Source organism: Triturus cristatus, chromosome 8 (assembly GCF_964204655.1).
Source record: "Triturus cristatus chromosome 8, aTriCri1.1, whole genome shotgun sequence".
Classification (NCBI taxonomy): domain Eukaryota; kingdom Metazoa; phylum Chordata; class Amphibia; order Caudata; family Salamandridae; genus Triturus; species Triturus cristatus.
In genome coordinates, this window is record NC_140591.1 from 829,274,091 (window position 1) to 829,298,504 (window position 24,414).

Sequence of the window (24,414 nt, forward strand, 5' to 3'; positions counted from 1 at the left end):
GGAGGACGCCCACACAAGCGCACCTTAGCGTTTCCCTGCCGCTGCCGTATTCACCACCCACACGGCCGCTGTGCGCAGGGAAACTACTGCTCCCAGCAACTCTTGCGGGACGAACCCGCCCACGTCATCAGAAGCGCGCTTGAAGGCGCATAAAGCCAGCGGGAGCCCCGGCAGAGCGGGGGTGACTTTTTTTAACCTTGCTGAAGCTGTCCCACAGCCTACCTGCTCCTTGTGCCACGCTGTCCCTGTATCACCGGAGGACGCCCACACTAGCGCACCTTAGCGTTTCCATGCCGCTGCCGTATTCACCACCCACACGGCCGCTGTGCGCAGGGAAACTACTGCTCCCAGCAACTCTTGCGGGACGAACCCGCCCACGTCATCAGTAGCGCGCTTGAAGGCGCATAAAGCCAGCGGGAGCCCCCGCGACGCGGGATCGCGCGCGGGTCGGCGCCGGGAGAAGCCCGGGACAAGGGCGGGCCCTCTGTGGCCTGAGGAGTCTGGGCTGGGCACTACCCCTGGCCGATCAGCCACCCATTGATAAGTATATTTGCAATGGCCCCCACGGAGTCCAAGCTTACCGCTAAGAACTCGGTTAAAAAAACACCTATCCATACACGCTCAGTTACAAGGAATACTGCTCAAACTAAAACACCGCTACCAACGCTAACTGCAATTGACCGCATGCTTCAACAAACAATTGTGGTGGTAGCAAACACCATTGAAAATACCGAGAGACGATTGTCGTTACCACCCAGTACCTGTCTAGTTCAGCAGATATTACAACCTGCTGATTGTAATGAACATAATATAAATGTAACATCATTATCAAATGATTCTATACTAATGCAATCGTATACAGGTCTCCCTGGGGCTGTGCCAACCCACGCGGCAGACCCACCCTCGCTTCCTGCAGTGTTTCAAGATAGGGATAGTCGGTTGTCCCTAAGTCCTAATTTGCAGATTATTGCGATATCATCAGAGGAACCAGAGCCTAGTAAGGCGCCTGAGACCAGTACAATCTTGATTCCCTGCGATAATGATGACCCTGTCCCCCCAATAGGTTCACCAAATAATAGTTGTGTCGATAGTACAACCGATCACGGCTTTGTTCACCGTAGACCTAGACGCATGCATAATAGAAAATTATTGGCCCCTAGTAGGGGGAGTGCTAAACAAAGGGGTAGAAGAAAGAAGGTAACTCTGCCATCATTTGAACAGACCAATGGAAGAGAACCACCACAGTCAAGCTCAAAACTGGGTCTCAGTGGCAATGGGGAGCCTACAATGGGCCACATTATGGATGCTATGAAGCTCCTTATTGCCCCCCTACATGACAAACTTGAGCAGATATGTAAAAAAGTGGAAAATCTGGAGAAATTGGGTTTAGCTAAATTAGATATCCTTGAACATCTGGGTCCTCAAGTTACCCCAACCCCTTTGCATGTACCCACTGTGAATAAGGTTATTATGACTGCCACAAATACAACTAAATCACAGTTCCCTTCTATTAGAAATGTGACCCCCACGGCAGCTCCCGACAAGCCCACCAACTTACATACCCATACCTTAGGTAATACCACAAGTGGCCCTTCCTCCTCCTCTTCCTCTTTCTCTGGGGTAAGAGGAGGAGTGCCAACGGGCCATACTACAGTAAGTGGGAATTCACCAGCACGCAGCCATTATAATAATATCATCCCTGCAGTGATTAATCTCCCGCCAGAAAGTAGACCATATGTGGCAATTCTTGCCAATGTCCCAAAACTTAAACCCTCCCAATATGAAAACAGCGAAACACTCAAAAATAAAATCTTGTACTGGCTTACCCATAATTGTGGATTCCCCTTAAGTGGGGCTAGCCAGATCCTCTCAACCCAAAGGGTAGGGTGGGTGGGCCCCAGCAAAAAGGAAATTAGTGGGGACTGCGTAATCATTAATTTCAAAACCATTGAATGGGCAAGAGATTCCATCTTGAACGCGCCCATCCCCTCAGACAATGATTACAATACCACCTTGTTCCCATTGGACTACTTTTACAGAAACCTGGTGGGATTTAAGATTCCCATGCAGAACTTTAAACACCCCAGAGTAACTAATACGCCGTATCCACTAGCACAGCAGGCATTAGTGCAATCAGTTGGGTACCCTTTGTCCTTTTATGACCCAAATAACCAGTATGCTCCGCAGCAAACACCAAACTTATTTAGATTGCCAAACCCTAACTATTTTAATAACCATAACGTCCCTGGGCCGGGAACTAACATTTATGGTCAATATGCAGTCCCAACATCGAATAGATTTCAGATATTCAATTCCTTAGACGAAAATGACTGACTTGGGGATACCCGTGTCGAAGAACCATCTGTAACTGAGGACCCCAGGCTGATGGCTGTTAATACAGTTGAGGAATCCTCAATAGACATTACTATAAGAAGTTCTAATGATCCAACTGTGTTAGATACCACCATATGTACTGCCGAAATATGCATGATAAACCCAATAATACCATCAGCCACAATAGTTACCAACCCACCCCAAATAGCCTTAGAAGAGAACCTGAGGGCTATTACGTGGAATATAGCTGGGCTAGCCTCTAAGGTAAACACCCCTATATGGGCTGACTTTATTAAACAGGGTTATGATATTATTTGCCTGCAAGAAACTTGGGATAGGGCGGAAGTACACGTTGAGGGCTATACTTCCTTTAATGTGCAGGCTGTGGCATCCCAAGCTGGTCGAGCCAAGGGTGGACTCGTGACCTTGATATCCACTGCACTGACTGAGTTCTGTGCTAGTGATCATGTAGTTCTAGGTGAACATGCCTCTGTTCTGCGTATGGCCCATAGCGGATACAGAGACTTAATAATAGTGAACTTTTATAATAACATTACCGGGCATAAACAGGGAAAGTTTATTTCTGACATAGAGCAGGCCATTGATGCCATCTTATTGAGTACACCCTACCTGCTGCCATTATATGGGTAGGAGATTTTAACATTAAATCATGTACCTATGCACTCAAGGGGGCATGTGGCCATAGGGAGGAGTACTCGGGAAGGGAAACAACATGTGTATATAATCATTTCCCGCATAACAACTATGGTAGTGCTCTGAATAACCTATTGGCCAAATATGACCTGGACCTCCTAGAATGTAATAAGAATACAAACAATGTTAGATGTCCAACATTCCATGGGAGGAACAGCCAATCATTTATTGATCATATTATGATATCTTGCTCTGTAGCTTATATCAATGTTTGGGTGATTGAACAAAAGGTCAGTGATCACAACAGTGTAACCGTTGAACTATTGGGTTGGGGAATCAAAAGGAATACCTTTGGTCAACCAATTCAGGACATTGCTGCAGAAAGACCGAATGGGATGAGGGTGAAATGGACAAAAGTTGACCCCACTAAACTTGTTGCCAACGTGATCACAAATTGTTGTGGAGAGGTCGTGTATTGCTTATCGCCGGACCCATGCCCACGAATTCTGTTATCCAAATTCCTAACTATTACAAAAACCATTGAGAAATCCCTGACACACAAACCTCGGAAATCAAGGAAAGTTAAGGCGGTGTGGTTTGATGACCATTGTGCCCAGTCATTAAAAAGGTTAAAAACTTCACTTGATGCTACACCAAGAGACATTTGTAAGATCAGGGAAGAGCGCCATAATTACAAAATTGCACTTTCCATTAGGAAGAAGGAATTGCAGGATGCGGCATGGGAAAAGTTAGATCTGGCTGCAGATACCAAAGATCATAAACTTTTTTGGGACACTGTAAATAGTCCATTCTTGAAGAACGACAACATCCCTGAACTAACCTCGCATGTTAGTTGTCAGGCCTGGATAGCTCACTTCACTGGGATTTTTAATTCTGATTTTATCTCTGATTTTACTTCTGTTTTTAATTCTAATGTTTTAACTGATACACCAACCTGTTTTAAATGGGAGAAATTACTGTTCTCGGTGACATTAAGCGAGGTGACTGAGGCAATTGAAAAGAGTAAGGGGGGGAAAGCCCCGGGTCCGGACGGGGTCCCCGTGGACTTTTTCAAATCTGAGATTGTTCTATGGGCCCCCATTTTAACCCGTTATTTTAATGCTGCAATCGAGGACAAGTTACCAACCTCATGGGGTCAATCCATCTTAGTACCACTTTTTAAAAAAGGTTCTAGGGCCGAAGCACGAAATTATCGCCCAATATCACTTTTAGACTCGTCGTTAAAGATTTTGAGTCGTATACTTTTGGTGAGACTAGAGACCTGGGCCGAAGACAATAATGTTCTTTCGCCTATTCAGTTTGGGTTCCGAAGGGGTCTAGGAACTATGGAGCAGTGCGTGAACCTTGAACTTATCATCGGCAAGTACACTAAAGCCAAGGAGGGGAATTTGTTTATGTGCTTTGCCGATCTAAGTTCTGCATTTGATCTAGTGGAACACGCACTGCTCTGGCCAGTACTACTTGACATGGGCGCACCACCAGAAATCATCCACCTCTTGGCTAGAATGTATAGTAATCTTTCAAGTAAGGTTAGATTCGGAACAAATGGTAAATGCACCCCCCTTTTTAAAATTGGTAGAGGGATCCGACAAGGGTGCGTGCTTGCTCCCCTTTTATTCTCCCTTTTTATAAATCAGGTTGATCAATTTTTACAAGAATTTTATGCTGATGCTCCCATCATCAATGGAAAGCAAATACCCGTCCTATTATATGCGGACGACGCGGTCCTGATTTCCAGGACCGCGAATGGGTTGCAAAAGTTAATTGAGAAGTTTCATATTTTTATTCAGGGCAGAAAGCTTAAAATTAACAAGGGTAAGACTATGACTATGACTTGTGGTAAGAAAATAAAGAAAAACAAGTCATTCTTTTTAGATGGGGATAAACTTGAGGCTGTCCAACATTTCTGCTACCTAGGTATCACCTTTTCAGGTGATGGGAGATGGGTAAATGAGCAATCCTGTGTTGGTCTGAAGATGACCAGAAATACAAATTGCATCTTCAGATTCGCCTCCAAATTGGGGGGTCGTAGAATCCGAGAGATGATTTCCATCTATAATTCAAGGTGCATGTCCTCTGCCCTGTATGGAGCAGGGATATGGGGATATAATCGTCAGATTGCCCTGTCCATCCAGTAAGAGGAAAATAAGTACCTGAAACGACTATTATGCCTCCCCGCTTCTGCCTCAAACGAGATTACCCACAGAGAGCTAGGCATAAATTATGTCACAGACTTGATTGCATTGCGTCCCTTGTCCCTATGGCGGTCCATATGGGCCAAAGAAGAAACCAGATTTACCCAGGAAGTAATTTTGGACTGTATCAAACTTGATCGGCATTCGAAAATCCCCTGGCTAAAACACATTCACTCCTGGTATAAGATTCTCTTTGGTCAGGATATTTTTAAAGATATTTTATCAACATCGGTTTTAACAAAGCGTAACCTCAAAACCACCTACTTGGACCATGCAAAAGGGACCAGAATGAAGGAGTATGCAATGCAAAGTACGTTCAAATTATATTTGGAGTACAACCTTAGCACAAGACTCCCATCCTATCTTACATTTGTTAGCATTAATTCTCATCGCTTCGTTCTAGCACGCCTGAGGCTGGGAATAGCCCACCATTTGGTGGCTTTCCCAACCGTAAAAAAACCCGGGTTATGTCTGTGCCCATGCGATGGGAAATCTAAACAGAGCATCTGCCACTTTTTACTCTTTTGTAATTTTTATACTGGTTTTAGAAAGTTTTATTTGAAGCAACTATTTTTAGAATATAAGACATACAATACAAGAGCCGCAATACAATTGTTGTTTGATTTGGCTTCCCCGAATGTGTGCTATCGTGTGGCCACCTACATTTTAAAATGTATCTGGCACAGGAAATCAATTATTATATGATTCCCTCCTTTCGTTATCCCCGTTCTCCCGTTGGCTGTTACATTTTATGACTATTGGTGATTTACTGTCGAGTTACATTGTTTGTTGTGTATTTATTTTTGCACTGGCATTTGTACAAACCCTTATTATAAACAAACTGCTGCTAAAATGTCAAAACTGAATTAACTCCCCCCTTAACAACTACTGCTAAAATGTATTTAATGATCAAATTTAACTCTGTACACAAAGTGATATACTTTATTGATTTAACAATATTGGCATGGATAGTGATGTAATTTTAAATGTTTCATTATTTAACTTTCATAAATTTGAATCTTAACTGTCTTGATGTATGTTGCTATATGGTTGTACTTGTACAAACCGAATAAAGCATTTCTGACTGACTGACTGACTTCTCATTGGTTGACAAGTGATGGTACTCCTTGAGTGTCCCTTTCAGCTAGACCTCTGACCTACATAGCGTCTTGTCACTTATAGGAGACATTACAAAGGTTATGGTCCATAAAGGGACAGAAAATCTTTTATCAGTTCAAACCATTTGATAGCTCAGTGTGCTTATCTTTATAGTAAGAGGAATAAAACCATTAAGTTGAAGGAGCAAATCCAATCAAGTCAGATCAGCTTGTCACTTTTCCAATTTCAGATAATAAGAATATCATTGATTTACATAACAGAATTATGTGATTCACAGCGCAATGTAAAGGAGTGGTAGAATCGCAAAGTATAGAAATCAAGGAACTGTTATTATTCTGAATTTATGACTTCCACAGTTAGACATTTGTGAGCCTTCCTATCACCAAGGTGTCAGCTGTTTCATAATTAACTGTTCAGTTTTTTCTATCCAATCATGCTTCTGGTGTATGTATGGTGTTGAAGTTTTGGTAATATTAATGGAGCTTTGTGCTGCGGTTGTCTTAATATTTGCTGAAAAGGAGAAAAATACAACACTGCGCAATATTTATCACAAATATATGTTTTTTATTCGCAATGCATTACTTTGTTGCCCACTGCTATAATTCACAGTTACTAAGACAGTATTTGTTACCATACTTTCTAACAATCATTACCAGGGAAGTGGCAATTTACCAGCTGTGGTCCGTGCAGGTAACAGCGGTGTGACCGGGTGGGGGGGATTTTGAGGGACGATGCAGAGGGAAAATTAAATAATAAATTGTTCCTCGGCATTGTCCGTCGGAATCCCCCCACCCAGCCCCACCGCCGTTACCTGCACAGACCGCGACTGCAATTTACCATTGGCAAGCTGTGTTGCCAGACTGCTTCATAGTCAAATCAGGTTACAAAACCACAATAGTGGTGCAAGCTTCTCGGTCTTGACCTGTGTGAGTGTGTCAACAACAGAGGCAATATGGACTTCTTTCTAATTCAAGATTGCTGTGGTTACAGGATAGTGGCATTGCTTCTTTGTTGAAAGTCACCCACCAACTATCAAATGTTCGAAGTGATCAAGGATGTTTCTAACTCAATTACTTCAGTGTCATTGCCTATGTGTCAGTTCATTTATTTTGATGTTTTTGCCTTTTCAAATCCTTTTCAACTATCTAGTATGATACTCTAAAACACATCTACAACTTTATACGGTATGCTATGTTACCAATTCAAAATGGTGTCTCTTTGTATTGCCTTCCTTTTAATAAAGAAGTCAGTTACTCTGCAGGAATTATTTGCTCATATAACAGTTTGCTTGGGACCACACCATGATTCATTCATTCATTTGTCTAGTGTACATTTCTTTGGGGAATGGTGGTACACTGAAGCAAGTGAAGCTGTTTATGAACGGCTGTAAGTAGTATGTTCCTTTTGTTGCAAATTTGGAGTATGCACCACCCTTGGAAAGCTGATGGACCCTATTGAATGCTATAAGCCTACCCCAGTAGACTACCTAAGGTTTCCCCACTGTGTTTTTTATTTGACACTGGCTCAGGCATACTCACTCCACCCCAGCTGCCATCATGATCCCTCCCTCTGATCCAGTTACACCGCTGGCCTCTACAGTAAGCATTTGGAGAGTATGACACCCAATGTCTTCTTCTGCGTCTTCCTACTGAAGAATAAGCAGTACAACTAAATATCAGAAAATCGAGTTTAAATATCTCGCTATCATAATATCATATCAAAAATATTGATGAACATAATATCAACTAGGTAAGTATTTATAAATAACAAACATTTACTATTCTTAGCTCCACCGCAACGAATTTTGACACATATGTATTGTTAGGGGGCATACATGGAGAATAGAGTATTTTATACATATACTTAACTATACATAGTTACTAGTCGATATTTCAATCAGTGATATTTTACTACAATATTATGGTATCAAGATGTTAAAAACTCGATTTTCTAGACCACACCAACGGAATGGTCAAATATCAAAGTGCACTCTCAGTGCACAGCACCTCATTGCAGTACAAAATCTTCTTTCTTTGAGTTGGTGTAAGAAAATGTGTGTCTGCTGGCAACAAGGTTATTCTCAAGTAGAATCTTTAACTATCCAGATATGCTAGCTCAGTAACGGATACTGGAATACGTCCGGCCTTTTTTGTCATTCCCGCCCACAAAGCTCCCACCACAGGAACTCGGTAGATACTATCTACATTTCAGGGTATCGGACCCAACCTCCTAACAACTTAGGAGCTGAACCAGTGGCCATTTTAAGTCTTTGAAGCTCATATACGTTAAAGTCAGAAGGACTGTCCTTTCATGAATGTCGCTTAAAGCTTGAAGAGAATGCTCCCCTGTCAGATATGAGTAAATGTATGACATTGTTCTGCATTCTGTCCATCAATTCTTCTTTTTGCATTTGTCACCCCCCGAGTGGGACGGGTATGCCCAGACATGGGTCCCGTGCTCTCCATGCCACTGGAGTCAAGCTATCCTGGCTGATGAGGGGTGAAACCCCGAATCCAGTCCTAGGATGCCTGTTTCCAGTCCAGGGAGGACCTGGCCAGGCAGTTCGGGCTGGACTGTTTCCATTGGGTGCAGGGTCAAGACTGATTTGCAAATGGCTGGATTCAAACTGGAATGGCATGGGGGAAAAAACTATGGATTTAGGCTCAGATCTGTGTACTGGGGTGAATGTGTGACATTGTTCTGCATTCTGTCCATCAATTCTTCTTTTTGCCCCTCTCAGATACAGCATCTTTATTACTCACAAACCAACTCGTGTTTTTTATGCCATCATTCAAAATTAAGAACACATGAAATCAGTCACTGAAGACGTTTCATGTTGCTATTGAAATCAGTAAAAAAGACTGACATAACAAATAAATAAATGGAACACTAGCAGGCAAAAGTGATTAATATTTACCGCAAAAATGCCACGTTTGCAAAAGAAGGTAAAAGATATGTCCCAGCCTGAACTCTCCTATGCGATTAAGTCTGCAATATTTACTGTAGACATTGTCTGTCCAATATGTTTGTTGGTGTGGGTGGTTCCTCTGTTTTGATTTCACTCTCCCTCAAGAAAAACAATTTGGCACCTTCTATGAGATACAAGTTACTCCTTTCTCAACTTCAAACATCTCATAATATTTAGTTGTGCCAGCGCCCCCTTGCAAAAGTCCCTTCAATAGAACGCCTAAGGGAAAGAATTGCTCAACATGGAAGCTCCCTTCCATTCTCTACTGTTTCATTCTTGATGCTTGAAATATGAGTGACAGGCAAATGCCGACCACCCTGTGGTAGAAAAATGTGACTATCCGCAGTGCTCTGTGGGCGAGATGAAAAACTGGCATTTACCCAAGATTCTCATCTCTCAGCAGAAACAGGGATTTGTTAACACATGCCTGGCAGCTGATGTAATGAACGCATGCAAATGCTAGGCATGGTAGTGAAACTTTTCTGTGTGCCAATTTGTTTTACCTAAAACCAGAGGGGGTTTTGTTTGGGTGGCAAACTATGAGTAAGAAGAATAATAGATATACACCCTTGAAGAACAGGTGGGTATTGTTAACTGAATTATGGGACTCTTGTGGGAAAGATTTCAGTATTTGCAAACTCTCCAAATTGGTAAATCAGAGGGTTTGCAAATGCTAAGTCCCTTTTTCATATGTAATTAACACATTTAGTTAATCATAAAAGTGTTTCGAAATCACTAAATTTGTTTAGAACTGGATACTGATTCAGTATTTGGAAGGGGCATGTTGTAGGCTTCTCTTCCATAAATGCACCAAAGTACTATATATAAATGTTTGTGCAAAGTTGCCGATGGAGGTGGAAACCCATATCCAAAATGGAAGTGGTCCTTGGAACTCCTTTCCCTATGTGAATGTTAACAACGTGTGCTGGGGAGTTGACAGTGGTCCACAAGAAATCTATATCCGGATTGATTTCTTAAATGTGGCCACATGTTTCAGCCAGCCTGAGACACCAACCCACCTACCCCAATGTATGGTTCAGTTCCTCCTGCTTCCACTTTGGAAGAGTCAGTATGTTTTAATCCTCCATTCCAACCCCTGTTTACCCCATCACGCCGGTGCATGCTGTTTTTTCATCTCAGATGTGGAGGATGCTTATTTCAAAATCACTCTCCCCTCCGAGACAGATTCAGGTTTCATTCCATTTCTTTTACTCATAATTGTTGACTCTTCGTTTCACCCCTAAGTGTCTTCATGCTCCTCAGTCCTTTTTGCCTCTGAGCTATCTGCAGATTTGGGTCTTATTTTGGGATCTGCGAATAGATGTCCCCCTCTGAGTGGTGCCTGCTAATGTAATTCTTTCTTCCTCCCCTATTGGTGTACATGTTCAAACCCATGTTCAAAATGCTCTTTGTTTCACACCAGAGGTGCTACCTATCACAATCCTTTCTTCCACCCAATAATTGCTTTTTCCCCACCCTGGAGTTCCCTGCATGTTCCAATAGCATTTTCTTCAACCATAGATGTCTACCTATGCTTCCCACCCTCTTTTTTTCACCACGTGTGGCTTTCTTTTTTAGTCCCACTCTTGTTTCCTTCCACGTCAATCCCACTTTTCCTTCCATGGAACAGCTGACCGCATTTTAGAACTCTCACCTTTCTTCCACCCCTTAGGTTGCGCCATTTTCCAAACCCATGCTATATTCTATCTCAGCAAGCGCTGTGTTCCCTTGTCTGCATTTATTCTCCCGTGCAGATGATACCTATTGGAATATCTATTCATTTTTGTCACAAGTGAATTAGTCTCGTGCTAAACTGCCTGGCACCGCAGAAGTGACTGTAGACCCAAGTTCATCTTTTTCACCACAGAAGGGACCGCACATCCTAACCACCCACTTTATACCCATGTTTGTGCACCATGCTGCATCCCAGAAATGCCTGCATTTTCCAGTCTAGCTTTCTTCATGCCCCTCTTTAACTTCCTTTCACTCCAGAGGTGAATGCATCTTTCACAGCATAACTATTGGCGTGTTTCAGTCCCCTGTTTCGCCCACTCCAGGTGTAGGATGTTTCCAGCCCCTCTTCTTCCGCACCAAAGATTGCTGCATTTCTCAGTATCTATTTCCTTCACCCTACGGATACCTGAAGGCTATGATGCCTCTTTCACCCCAAAAGAGCCTACCCGTCCCAGTTCATTGCATTTACACCCTTGTGGCTGCATGCTGCAGTCCCCCCATTTCATTCACTCACCACAGAGGGGGGCATTTTTTAATCCCCCTCTTTCTTCCATCCCAGAGGTAGGTGCATGATGCCCATTACCTCTGTCTTCCACCACATAGGCGGAAGTAAGTCTCAGTCTCCCTTCCTTTCACCTTTGAAGGGGGGGGTGAATGGGACCCCAGTACTTCCACTCCATTCCTCACAACTTTACTCTCAAAATGTCTGCTTACTCCTAACTATATCATAAGAATAAAGTGCTCTTCTGTTTTTTGGGGTTTTTTTTACGTGCGGTTTTCATGCTTTTATTTAATTAGTTAAATAAAATAACTATTATTTAATTGAGGACAGCATGACAGCACTTTTTTCATGTTTCCTATTGCTGAAAGCTGTATGCATGGAGGGAATTCTTATGGTTGTGCTTGAAACTTTTGTGTGACCACACTCTACGGTGCAGTAACTTGGGTGTCATGGCGCCCAGCACAGGGAGGAAAAGCACCGTCTGCCTGCCACGGACTTTCCTTGGGCGTGCAGACTCACACTATCAAAAGTGGAGGTCCCGTTTTTCCTGCTTGGTGTGATCCTGGTCATCCCACTCTAATCCACTCAAATCCACTTCACGCAATCCACTTCAACCGACATCACTCCAATCGATTCATATCCACTCCACTCTAATCTGCTTCAATCCACTTCAACCGACATCACTCCAATCGATTCATATCCACTCCACTCTAATCTGCTTCAATCCCCTCTAATCGATTCCACTCCTCTCTAATCTACTCTACTTGAATCCACTCCACCCTACTCTCCTCTACTCCATGCCACTCCACTCTATTTACTACACTCTACGGCCCTCAACTACACTCTGAACATTTCACAGCAATTTACCCAATATATATTAAGTGAAAACTATAAATGTCAGTTTATATCCCAGGCTGCTACATAACATTGCTAAAAGACATTACCAAAACAAATAGCTCTCACATTGCCCAGACCAATTGACTTTGCCACAGCTTGTTTATTTCATCACTGCTGGATGCATACAGTTCAAAACTGCAAAAAACAGCATCCTGCTTTGTCACATAATTCACTTTAAAAACTCCTCTCACTTTGCAGTCAGATAAAGAAAAGTATACACCGATCCTAATGTTAAAGGAAGAAAGCAGCCTAACATGTGCCCTCTGTTTTTGAATCACGGCAAGCATGAGAAGTTAAACACAGAATTTAAAGAGTTTTTAGGTCTCGCCGGACCCAGCGCATGCGCTGGTCTGGCGAGACTTATTGAGAGGGCTCCAAAAAGTGCTACCAGGCCAGCCTAGAGCTACAGTGCAGGTGCGCGCGTGCCGCGCTTTACCGTGATTACTTTCACTTTCGCGGCCGCTTTGCATAGCCAATAGGTCTCGCTTTTGGGACCTTATAAGTATTTAGTTATGCAACTGTTGCATGGCTAAACACTTATAAGGTCCCAAAGGCGAGACCTATTGGCTATGCCAATGCTTGTTTATTTATTTATTGCTCTGACTTTCGTGTCCCACCAAAAACTAACTTGCGACCCACTAGTGGGTCGCAACCCCCAGTTTGGGAAACTGCTTTAGAGTGCAGCCAGGTGAGAGTGTGCATGGTCATCATATGCTTCATTTGATTCACTTATCAGAATGTATTTTTTCTCGTCAATGATTATAGCCGACTGTAGATGTCAGAAGTCCTCGAGAGAGAATACTGCAAGGAGCAAGGCAATTGGGACTTTGTACTTCCGGTTTTCTAGTCATGTCTGCGACCAGGTTTCTAGTACACTCTCTGAACAGCAGTACCGATGACATGTTGAATCCGCTATGATGGCACTTGAAAGATAAGTGCGCTGGTATAGAAATGTTTGAAGTGTCCTAAACCGCCTGCTAAACCAATAGCCCTGCTAATCAGCATGTTGATGCGGTGCTTGTCGCATCCGAGGGGGGGGGGGGGGGGGGGGGGTACAGCGCACAGCTCAGGAGACGTCTCAGAAGTGATTTCTTTTAAACAGGGCGAACAATTAGCATTTCAAAGCGCAACCAAGTTTTAGTATGAAACCTGCACACATGCACAGAGATGAATGCGTCATACTTCGAGGACCGTGGCTTTAAGTATCACTGCTCGCTGATTAGGGTTCTTGGAATTCCGATGTTGGAGGTACCTATCTTTCAATGCCCTACAGATCATAACGCCACACATACACTAACATGGCCATGTCAGTGGCGTATCGCGATGAGCCCCTGCAGTGCGGGGGCGCGAGGTCCAGCCCCCCTCCCCTCAGCAAAAGTGATAGGTGGTGGGGGGGGGGGGGTCTTCCCTTTATTTTGCAGGGGGGGGGGGCTCAAGTTTCATTACGACACCCAGCCACATATTAAATCTGCATGGTTGCCAAAACGATGCCAGATATTCAAAGGCTAGAGTTAGAAGAGTAAGTTATCCTAGCCTCGAACATTTAAATATTTGCCGTACACTTTAAAAAGGAGGCAACAATGCTTACTTGTTTTAAAAAAAAAATGTTTTAAAGTGCATTGTCCCAAACTTTTCAGCACAAATTAATGCCATGGTTGCAAATACCAGGGCTACCGAGTCTTGACTCGACCTCATGCCTTTTTCTTCCACCACCCTACACTTCCTGCCTCTTCCTCTCACTGTAGCAGGTTCTTATTCATCACTCGTTCCTCCCTGCGTTGCTTTTTCCTTTTGTTCCCCTTTCTCTTTCTTTCTACCATTTCTGCCTTTCTCCCTGTCTCTCGCTTGGGGACAAAGTCTGATGAAAAAGGGAACGATTGAAATCAACTAATTGTGGGTAGCAGGGAAATACGGGAGGCTGAAACATTTGGAGCAAAGGCACACTGCAATGCAGAGGGCATGTTTAAGAGAGACATTGACGAGCTCAGAAGATAATTCTTGTGTTCAAGATTACAAATGACTGTTGTTTATTTCCCATTTAATGTACACATGATTTGATCTTGAAAGAAGGAACCGGCTTTGGAGCTGCACAGCAAGGACCAGTTTGAAATGTAAGCTCCCACAGCACAGCATGGCCAGCATTTGCACCCTGTGGTTCATATTTCATTTTCCCTAACCAGCCTCATGATCGCTCCTTTCATATGTACTAATGAGTCATGTAGTGCCTATTATTCCCCTCTTTGAGGCATTATTTGCTTTAAGGCTCTAGAAAACAATTTAAACAACCTTTCAATAAACACTGAGCAGACTTAATGTATTTGAGAGAGCTCAAAAAGTGAAGAGCAAACAGGTTAAGAACGAGTTATGGAATACAGCAGCACACTTTAAAAAAAGAAAAGAATTTGGGCTAATAAGAGGAAATAATATTAGTGACTGTTCTTTTTAGGTCTGGCTTTAAACCATAGTTGTCTGCACGCACGACCTATAGTTACTAATTCTTTAAACTATACATAGCGTGGGGGTTAGCTCCACCCAGATAAGTATTATCTCATGCTATTGGCTGTTTGGTGTATGATTCTGCCCCCTACGAAATGCTTCCTTTGGAATGCACGAGGTTTACATATCAAAAGTACACTGAATCACTGGTTTGTCACATTCACTTCTCTATGTCCTAAAGGTATTCTATAGAGAAGGCAATCCATTTTGGTTTCTTTTTCCCAGCACTAGCAAAGATAATAGATATGGCTTGAATGTGCTAAATATCATTTGTGCATGCGGCACATGCTAACAGCATTTGCACACGCTTGTGTTTTGCATACATTAGCACATTAAAACCAGGAATGCTGGCTTTGTCAGTGCTTTTTGGCCTTGCTGATCATCAGCCATGACTAATAAAGCTGAAAGAAGACAGTATCAAATAGGGTGTAAGTGGGTCAAAGCTGTTGCTTCTCTACGCTGTATCATTTCATCGGGGTTGCCATGGAGAGAGAGGTAAGAAGCAAGACAGACAGAGAAAGAGAGAGTAAAAGTGAGACAAGTAGACAATGTGCACCTCCTGGCCCTGCTTAGGTCCCTCAGCAGATTCCAGTTTGGACTGAGGGGCCTGTAAGGAACTGAGGTAAGCCTTCTCTATTTCGAGCTGTGTTATTTCCCTTACTTTGCAGGAATCTGACTCAGAGACAGAAATCAGAGACATTAGGACAGCATGGTCATCATAAGACATCCTCTACTCACTTTGATTCTTGTGCCTGCTTCCCAAAAGGTAATGAGAAGAATAGGCATGTGTGGGAGGACAATGGCCTTCCAGCACACCTCAGCCGCCACGAGCAACAGCACGCGGTCATGTGGGCACGATTAGGTAGCCCGTGTCACAACTGCCCACCTCTGATCTGGTGCACCAGAAAGACTGAGGACCTCAGGAGATCCACCCTAGCAAAGGAAGAGATTTCTCTCTTCTAATGCAGGCCGCTGCCTCAATGTCACTTCTACTTAGAACTGGAGACAAGACAGTGGGGTGGATGAAAAGGAGGTTCATTGTGAGGCTACATTCTTCCATAGTGCCTCTTTTTTGCCTACAACTCATAGCATGGAAGAGTATCTTGGAAGCAGGTGGCCAACATGGTGAAAAAGAAAGAGAAAGATCCTCCCATGTGGGTCCCTTACCGTCAGAGCCTTGTGCTTGCAGAGGAAAGTGAAAAGTGAGGGAACGTGGTGATGCACTTCATGGGCCTATGACACTTGTTTGGAAAATAATGACGATATCAGGGCATATAAGGATGCACATAGTGAATCAGAACAGTACATGGATTTTGGGGCTGTATCTAGGCATAAAATGGTTGCTGCAAGATAAATGACAGCTACTGCTGAGCAAATGAGGCTCCTCCTGGATACCTGTGCATCTGAGGTTATGCTAGGTATATGATGGGTGTTGAAGGGCACATTAGGCTGCATTTGGTATAAAACGGCCATCTTCTAATTCAGTATGGATGCATCAAGGGCCTGTGCTAGATATAAGATACTATACCAGGGCATTTGGTGGCTGCAACCGGGAATACGAAACTGCCTTTAGCATATTAAGCAGTACATTGGCATATTAAAGTCTGCAGCCTTTCAGATTCCAGTGTCATAAAAAAACCTCTCTATCATTCTCTGCCCCTTAAAAGATGTTATTTACCCTGTACGCATCTGTTTGTGGCATGTAGTGCTGTAGATTCACATGCTTTGCATACTCCTGCCATCTAGTGTAGGGTCCGGATGTGTGCAAGTTGTTTTTCTTTTAAGAAGTCTCTCGAGTTACCAGGTAAAGGGACTCCTCCTCTCACTGATATTGCGCATGGGCTTCGACTCCATTGTTAGATTGATTTCCGCAGTTGGTGAGAATGGAGTGTAAGTATTACTAAAAAGATGACCATGCAAAGGATAGTGTAACTAGGTACTGCAACGGCCACAGGTGTCCGGGGAGGAGGGTGGGTGAGTTTGAACTCCACTACACTATCACTACATCCCACAAACAATTGATTACAGGGTAAGTAACCTAATCTGTTTAATGGCATGTGGCTGTAGATACACATGCTTTGCATGGACTATAAAGCAGTTCCCTCCAAAAAGCGGTGGCTAACCTGTGGGTGCTGCAGTTGTTTGAAAAAGAGTACGTAGTACTGCCTGTCTTACATTTGTTGGCGTACTAATACATACACACAGTATATTTTTGTGAAAGTGTGTGGGGTTGACCATGTAGCACTTTACAAATATACTGCCCAGGAAACCCATAGATGCTCTTCTTTTAAGGACAGAGTGTGCTCTAGGAAATGTGAGCAAAGTTATTTTAGCATTGACGTAACAAGTCTGAATGCATTTAATTATCCATCTAGAGATACCTGATTTTGAGATTATGTGAGGGACCGAAAAACCACAAAGAGTTGTTTAGTTTGACAAAACTCTTTAGTTCTTTCAATATGGTGCAGTAAAGCTCTTTTAACATCTAGTGTGTTTAAGGGCGGTTTCTGCATCTGAATCAGACTGTGGAAAGAAGACAGGTAATCCAACTAATTTAGGAGAAAGGTGGAAACTACCTTAGGAAGGAATTTTGGGTTCGTTCAAAGGACTACCCTAGCTCTGTGTAGTTGTAAGAAAGGTTCTTCAAGGTTAGTGCCAAGTCAAAGAAGTGATGGCTACTAAAAAGGCTACCTTCCAAGATAGGAATTGAAGGGGGCAATTATGCAAGGGTTCAAAGGGTGGACCCGTATTTCTGGTTAGTACAATGATGAGTTTTCAAGCAGGTGCAGAGGGAAGCATGGGAGGAATTACTCTTCTAAGGCCTTCCATGAAGGCCTTAATACCTTCGTACCTTGAACAATGTTAAATGTTGTCTATTTTGTAAGTGAGCATCTACTGCAGCTAGATGTAGACGTACTGAGCAGGCGCCTCCCGTGCCTAGAGGAGGGGCGCCCTTAGTAGCACCACGGGACCAAGCATCCTCTGGGCTAAGAAAAAGGGGTTTGTTATGGAGGGGGACTGGTGACAACACTGGACTGGAGGGCACAGAGGAAAGAAATGAAACCGAAACCTAGTAGTAGGTTATTTAAGGCTGCGCATTAAGGGTCTCGTACTCTTTGTCCTCTTGGACCCTGATGAAGCTACAGGAGCGTCAGCAACATTGGCAAGGTGGGTTCGAGGAGGCCGTGGCGTAGAGCTAATTGCACGGGGTTGTTAGGTGTGATCCTATAACGGGGTCAATATTGCTGAATATTATGATCGTTTCAATTACCTGGTTATGCAGCCACTTTTAGAGGTCAGAAGTCTGGTGTGGGCGGCCAGGGTCAACCAGGAATTTAAGGCGGCGTGATTAAATTAACAGAACTAATGGGGCCCGGGTCCGCGGTTGTGAATTATACACATCTGGAGGCCGCCACGGTATGCAGGCGTGACCGATGTGCAAGAGTTAGTCTATCAGCAATGCATTGTTGGTCGAATCCGATGAGACCGGAAACAAGGCCGAAATGGCCTCAATAGGGGAGGCTCGAAGACTGTCGACTGGAGAGCGTTGAGTCGACGATCGAGGGACTGCTTCTGGTTTTGCAAGGTAACGCGAACGAAAAGCGAGTAAAGAAGCTATTAACGAACCGAAGGAAACCAGAAAGCAGGAGCACTGAAGAACATGTCCAAACCCGATGGCAGAAATAAAACAATCTAACAATGGAATCGATGCTCATGTGCAATATCACCGAGAGGAGGAGTCACTTTACCTCGTGACCAATGAGACTTCTTCGAAGAAAAAAAACTTGCACGCATTCGGACCCAACACTGGATGGCAAGAGTATTTAAAGCAGGTGTATCTACAGCCACACGTGCCATTGAACCGTTCCATTCCTATGCACTCTAATTCTCTTTTGCTTAGGCATCTCTTCAGAGCCCCTTCTTTTCCCTCTCAACACCTCACGCTTCAGTATCACTGTAGCTTTCAAACTGTCATGGTAACAACTCTTTTCATGACAACGCGTTACTATTGACTCAAAGTGTTACTGCAAGCAAGTGGGCCAGTGATTTGTAACCACGAATTACTGAAATATTAGATTGCCATGGGGCGTGGTTTATATCTTCTTTATAGAAACAAAAAATAAAACTTTTTTTAATTAAAATTAGTTAATTAAGAAATTAATAAGGGGCATCTAAATTTGGCGCCATGATCAAAAGCAGGATATCTGAACTTCAACCCAAGCATTTAACTATCCAAGGACTAAAAGTCTGTGCACTGAAATAAACCCACTATTTTCATAGCTTCCGGCATTACAGATTAGAAGTAAATCAGCTAGGACCAGGTCTAGACGTCTAGTAATATTTTCAGCTTTACGTACAGATTAATACATTTTTACAAATCCACAAATCCATACATAATGTAGACAGATAAAAAGTGAAAAAATACAGACTATGTAGAAAGGGAAGCTAATAATATAAAGGTGTTAACGATTAAATACAAACACTTCAGGAAGCATCTGTAAATCATTTTAAGGCAACATCATATGGGACAGAGACTAAAGTTTGTGCCACCCTTCTTGGTCAGTTACATGAGAACCTAATGTTTTGGATTTACAAACACAGGAGCAATATCATGCAAAACTAGACACCCCTTCCAAAACGCAGTTCCCCAGGTCCGAGGTCGAGCGCCCAAGCCGTTAGGCCAACTCCTCCCCTCTTACATAAGTGATGCTATGGGACTGTATATTCATTACTGTAAATTATGCATTTGATACGTGTTTGTACGTTTTTTATTCAACTTCCATCATCATTAGCCATCAACTTAATTCATTCAACATCTAAACACACACACACATATATACAATTAGATGTTGTTCATTAATGTTCTGGGGGCAGAAATCGCAGCGCACAGCTGCTAGGCGAGCGCCCTACATACTTACCTTAAAGATAAACCAGCCAATGGTAAGACCCAAAGCTCCAGATATTGTGAGTCTGAATGTGCAGAATTTGCTAAAGCGCAAATTGCCAGGCTTTTCTGACGAATTTTTACTGATATTGCGCGGTCAATGCAGGATTTTGTAAGCATTTTTCCCCAAAGTTTTTGGGGGGAGGATGGATACCCCCAACAGCTCTGTGACCATCAAGTGTGGATTGCACACTATGAAAGAAATTGAATATTTAATGAGTGCCCTTTAGGAACCTAGATCACCACTAATCCTTTATGGGTTCCAGAGTAGCATGCTACTCGCCGAAAAAGCGCTCCGACGCCTCATCAGGGGTAGTAAGCGCTATATAAATGCAATTACAATACAATAAAGATATGCTGGGAAATGTACAATTTTGCCCCATTTTTTTTTTCAATGGAGGAAGTCGAAATAACTTGCTTCACCTAGTGTAGTTCAATGCAGTTATAACCCACCAGGTTCAAAGTGTATTATCCGCACATGTTGTACACAATGTATGGACAACATAAAGCTCTAAAGAGGCCATGGGTGCCATGTTGCTGCTGTAAAAATCCAAATCAACAACATAAGTGAATGAATGAGCTCCAAAAGTCCACCCTACTCTAGAGAACGTTTTCCTCAGTATCCTGCTAACACCAGGGAAAAGAATGCAACCCCACAGTGAGATGAATGTCACTCCTGATTCTCAATGCATGTTTCAGTAGAACTGTAACCAAAGCAGGTCAAATGGCACATATGACGAGAACCACTTGATAGCAATCTATATACTTTGTTTACTGCAGACCCTTTGAAGTGCTTTATTAATACACTTTGGGAAAAAGCACTTTAACATTATGCCTTTTCCAGGCAGCTCTGACGAATGCCTTTTGCCCTGATGTTTCACTAGTGCCTAGAGACAGTAGCGGGCAATCCAACATTCCTCGCTGATTAAGTGAATTGGGTTCAGGCCAGAACGAATCAGCGTGTCCAGCCCTTAATTCAGACAGCATGACCACAACTGGGCAGCGGATAGCTCAGAGCGGTGGAGAGGCCGGGCACGAGCAACTGAGCACCTACAGTATTAAAGACAGGAGCGAGTATGAATATGTATGAATAGAGTCTACCTGCCTATCAACACATTAAATGCTTAAGCGGGATCAGAATTACTACTGGATAAAATACATTTCAAAATGCAGGGCAGCCGGTCCTAGTGCTTAATTTGTGAAAGGAAGAGTGCCGGTGCCTAAAGCTCTGCTCAGCTGTTGCTATTAAAAATCGGTCCACCAAATACCTAGGCTGAGTAGTACTGCAGTCACCTGAAATTGTTTGTTTTGTCCCGTTTTTTTATGAACTAGAAATCTGCGTAATATTTCTATAAGAATATATTTCTTGGAATAAAAGTACTTCTGACACTGAATTCACCTCAGGCCTCTTTAATCCACTACCAAACACTCCCTACCCCTTAATATCACCCTTTCCACCAGCTTTTTCTCTTTTTTCTGTTGTTCCTTATTTCCCTTCCACCTCCTTTACTGCTTGTGTGCTTTTCTCTCTCTTGCGCGCAATCAAGATCTGATGGGGAAAAATAAGCTCTAATCCTCACAAATGAATGCTGGTGGGTGGCAACGGTATTCAGCAGGTTCAAATTAAGCACTGGCCGTTTCACAAGATGTTTACAATAAAGGTGGATTGTCAATCTCACCTCTTGATTCGCTACCATTTATTGCATAGTTCTTCATACCAACAACTATAGGATAAGGTGTGAATCTACCACTTGAACAAGTGGATATATCACTGATGTGCTCGGCATGTGATGCATAAGGTGCATGCATAGAGAACATTTCCAAAGTGGTTTAGCGAAGATTTTAGTGCCTCGTTTACTAGCGCTGGGTGAATGCTCTATTTTTGCAGAAGGCAATAATGTTCTACAACCTCCTCTTTTCGCATTTTCCTGCGCCTGTGGAAAAAAACTAAAATTTTGACAGATCACGGACATTTTGTGCCATCGTTTCACGCAGAGGTGGTTAAGAAAGGGGAAAAATCAGACATTTCACCAGTAGAAGAAATTATTAGAAAGGTGCAATCTCTCTGGCAGGTTTTTACGTCTTTTTCGCTTTTCAACACAATGTTTTGCCACCCTGTTTGCTGCGATAATGAGTCCGTATATATCACATTCTTCGCGAATTAATATTTAAAAAAACAATGGTAGAATCTAAAAATACAGCATACAACTCAATATCGAATTTCCCAGATTCTGCTTGCTTCATGGGTGCTAAAATCAAACATGTGCCAAGCAGTTATTCTGTGAGGTTAGGGTATTTTTAAAATTATTCACTCCCTTATTCATTCTTTTGCACTTGAAATCAATTCTAAAATACAAACAAAATGATTTTCATGTACAGCACTGTTAAAAAGTACTTAATTATAAAGAAAAGAAATGCAGGAGTCTAGAGCTTCCTTGAAGCATGCCAACGGTTCTTCCAAATGTCAGAGTTGCTGAATATCAAGACTGCCTCATTTTGATTCTATATCATACTTTTTTCCCTCTACTATGCACTTATTGTTTCCTTGCTTCACCCTGCTTTCCCCCCTTTGTCACCATTTTCCCACCATTCTCTTCCTTCTTCGTCCCTTTCTGCGTGTCCCTCTCATGCGCTGTATCAGTTTGACCATGAAAAATAAATTGTGGTACCCAAAAATTAGTGCTGCAACCACTAGCACAAATAAACAATACTATTATAACTTTATTATTATAATATTTTCCTAATAGAACCCTCTGTTGAATATTGAGAGCTGGCCGGCCAATCAGAATTCTCCCTTTGCAGGCCAGAAGTACTGTTAAAGGCCCAAACAGCAGGCATTCCTTCCCCCTTTTCTCCAGGGGTTAATTCGTCTCACTGTGGGTGAGAGGATAAACTGCTCTCTCGGCCCCACGCTGTACCAGTCTCTCACTTATGGGGAAACAAGTTTTAATGGCCAGTAGAAAAATTGTCCAGTTGTTTTTTTCCTATGAAGGGTTTACATTCTCTTTCAGTGAAGGAAGAGGAGGGACTGGAACAGCAGGAAAGAGAGAGCAACACCAAAGAGCAAGAAAGCAGCAAAGGGGAGCTAAGCCATGCAGAAACCCACTGCACACTTCATTGCACCAAGGAGACAGCACTACTGCTCATCTGCCTGATGTACTCAACTATCCCTTCACTGGCACCAGGGCTTTAAGTGGGCCGGGTCTCACCGGATCTAAGCACTGGCAGTTTTTTAAAGGAGGCCTCGAAACGGGTCTCTATCGGGCTCTGTTTTGTGTCCTGCACAGGCGGCTGTGTTTTTTTTTCTGGACTTCGTTAACAGCAGGCACATCGATGTGCGCTGCTTTCACTGCTCCCTTCTCACTAGTGTAGAAGTTCCGGCATGACGTAAAGCCAGGTGAGTCGTTGTAGGAGAAGGGAAATCCTGTAAAGAGAGTAATTTTCTCTCTGGATTTCCCTTCTCTTTTTTAAACTCTGGAGCAGCAACATTGTCGTGGTGTCACCAGGGCTTTAAGTGGAAGCTTTTTCAATAATATTCAAGCCATAGTTGCTGCTTATTTATCTTATGCAATTAACAACAATTGACAAAGCCAATAGTCCTGATTTGTTGTAGGTATGATGTAACTTGTTGCATCATATCTGGATGCAATGACAGAAACAGCAAAATACAAGTCAGGCGGCTCACTATGTTAAACACAAATTTATAGCTTACGTGTTTTTAAGCCATGCCCTTAATTACATTGGCCACACCCCTTTGAGAGACCCCCAGTTTTTTCATCCCACTTAAAGCCCTGACTGGCACTGGGTGAAGGTTACAGGACTGCCACTCCCTCTCAGAACGTTAGGGAAAGAGTCACCTCCAATGGTTACAAGAATGGTACCACTGTGGATACCCGTGTTGGGTTCAGTGAGACCAGAACTTTGGCCACACTGAACAGAGGCTGGGCTGGAGCCAGCAGTATATTGGAGCACTGGAGAGAGAGTCAGATCAGACACAACACTCTCGCCACCCAACAGGAGTGGCTAAGGAAGTCTTGATGACCCCGTGTGGAAGTGCCCCTGGACAGGCAGGGGAGGTAATTCATACCAGCAGGTGACTGGCCCAAAGATGTTTAATGTAGCCAAGCCTATCTGGTGATCGCCACATTTTGGTAATCGTCAGCCTGCCCTTGCCATCCGAGCTTCTAGTCAACTAGGAAAGGGGACACATTGGGCTGTAATTTCACTGCCACCACCTGTCTCTTAGAGTGTATCACTGTGTATCTATGTGTAAGAAGCCTGCCATTACAACTATGAACAGTGCGCAGCCTGGATTAATAGGCCATCCAAGCTGTATCCGTCTAGAGAAATACAAAACAAGGGAATGCCACATAAAAAGTATTGCCATTACTTATGCTTGAAATGTAAAGTTCAACGTCAAATAACTTCTGGTGTAAAATCCCAGGTGCTGCCCTGGACTTTCAAATGAAGACTCGTACAGTACCATCTCTCCCCACTGGGAGCCAAGCCACTCACCCTCACCTGACTACATCATGTCACAGGGTTGTCA

At 43.1% G+C, this 24,414-nt stretch overlaps 1 protein-coding gene across 2 annotated transcripts in view; it reads right to left on the minus strand.

The window, feature by feature from the left end:
- The window catches only part of ANOS1 (anosmin 1), a 420,145-nt gene that overhangs the window by 52,118 nt on the left and 343,613 nt on the right, over positions 1-24,414 (minus strand). The window lies entirely within an intron of this gene.